General features: G+C 34.8%; 1 long non-coding RNA gene across 1 annotated transcript; it reads left to right on the forward strand.

The window, feature by feature from the left end:
• The first annotated feature begins 249 nt into the window (after nucleotides 1-249).
• On the forward strand, nucleotides 250-732 carry LOC142224403 (uncharacterized). The gene is made up of 2 exons (XR_012719148.1): nucleotides 250-477; nucleotides 535-732. It is a non-coding gene; the product is annotated as an uncharacterized LOC142224403 (long non-coding RNA).
• The last annotated feature ends 1,406 nt before the right edge of the window (nucleotides 733-2,138 follow it).

The raw sequence follows: 2,138 nt of genomic DNA on the forward strand, positions 1-2,138 counted from the left end.
ACGAAAACAAAGTGCTGAATGCGCTTTACAGACTATAAGTTATTCCGGACGGAATGTCGGTGTTTGTATAGAATCTTACAGTGTGTCGGATCGATACGACTTGTCGTCGATGACTAAATAATCGGTAAATGTGTTATCGATCCCATAAACATGCAGCAGTGTCGATTATGCTTTCGGGATTAACTTATAAAATGCACAATATATGGGATATGTTCGACACGAGCACTGTCGTCCGGACCCTGCCAGCATTTCAAAGTTCCATTTCAACCTCATCGTTACCACAGACTCGTAAATGTCACTTCAACCATCATGAAAAGGTACATCAAAAAGTACATGCAAGTAATTTGCCATCCCTACTGTTAAAAAAGCCATTTTTTTTTGTGAAACGCCAAGCGCAACCAGCTTGTTATATTTTAATTAAATAAAAACGAAAATAAAGTTCTGAAAACATAGATTATACGCTTAAAATTGTGAAAGGTATATTGGTGAACAATTTGGTGATTTTCCAAATGGAATAAAGTGATTGTTTTTCAGATATTTTACAGACACGCTGCCTCCATGGAATTAAAACACTGGTTGATAGACGCAGCAACATGTAACTCGCTACTTGTAACTCAACATCATCATTAATGCCAAAAATTATGTTAAATGTAATGTGATAGTGGTATAAATGTTATATTTTTAAGAATTTGTAAATGTTTAATCAAATTAATAAATATCTAAACAAACGTGTTTTACTCGACCACAATGATTCTTTTACAACTATCTTAAAATGCACTTTTTCTGATTGTTTGGAGGGTCCCTTATTGGCGTCGTTCTAAATTGATCTATAAAGGCACCTAATAATTGCACTCATGCGAAACATTTTTGTAGTAACTTGGCGTGGTACAACTTCTCAATAGTGACGGCGCTTTTCCGACGAGTTTTTGATGTCGTATATGCTTGTTTTCGACGTAGTGGGGATTCTCAAAAGAGTCCCCAAATTCAAAAAATGTTGGCAGGGGAATAACTGATTGACCTTTATATCGAATACTTTTTGATTTATAGCCAGTTTTGTAAAAAAAACCTCGAAAATAGACATGCGTATATTCAATACGCTTTCAAACATTTTTTCAAAGAATTACCTTAAAATTCAATTTGAGAAATTGTTGAGAAAATCGCGTTCCCAACAAAAAACAGACATTACCCTCAACAGTAGAATTCAACACGTTAGCAACAATTTCTCAACATATTAGCAACAACTTTTCAAACTAAATTTCATTTTAATGCTTCAAACCTATTGGAAAATTTGTTGAAGGCAGGCAGTTTGTAGGGCCATTTGAATTAATGTTGAATATGGGATTTACTATCAAATTGATATGGTGTTACATGTGAAAAATTCTCATCCTTGTTGTTGTTGGGTATTTACTTAACGATTATTTACTCGAATAACCGGTTATCCCGTTGCAAACCGGTTACTTGCTATTTCGACTTTTTACTGTTTTATTTTTGATTTTAACTTAGTACTCACCTTCAAAATTAATTCTCTATTGAGCCAAAAAAAATTGAGTGGTATAGCTAAACTAGAGATACTCCATTTTCAGCTTGAAAACTGAAGTCAGTACTTACCTATAGCAATAACTTCGCAAATTGAAATTATTTTAATTATTCAAACATATTGGAGAATTTGTTGAAGTAAAGCAATTTGCAAGAACAGTATGGTAGGGTAGTACCCACCTATACGTTGACAACTTCTCAGCGTACTTACGAAAACGCTTTTAATTTAGGAACACACTTACGCTAAGCGTATTGACGTCGCGCTATTTCAATTTGCCAAACAAAAAACGCCGTTGCAGCAGAATCGACTTTGTTCTCAATTTGGGTTATTAAAAGTTTTGGATTAAACAGATTTTAGATTATTTCGCTTATTAGCGCCAATAATATTATTGTTAATGTTTATGCATATTTTGCATACATATAAGTTCCATCATCACCCCCCTCACCATATCGATTATACGTCCGACCAACACATTTTGAGCGGCGTCAATTTTTACGATGCCGGTCCCGATATATGTCCTGAGGGAATATGATCGTCTAAGGGAGGGAGGGGGTTGTATGAGGGTATGCTTCTTTACTTCTTCTTCTTCAGCTAGCGCAAT

This window comes from Haematobia irritans, chromosome 2, assembly GCF_050003625.1.
Source record: "Haematobia irritans isolate KBUSLIRL chromosome 2, ASM5000362v1, whole genome shotgun sequence".
Classification (NCBI taxonomy): Eukaryota; Metazoa; Arthropoda; class Insecta; order Diptera; family Muscidae; genus Haematobia; species Haematobia irritans.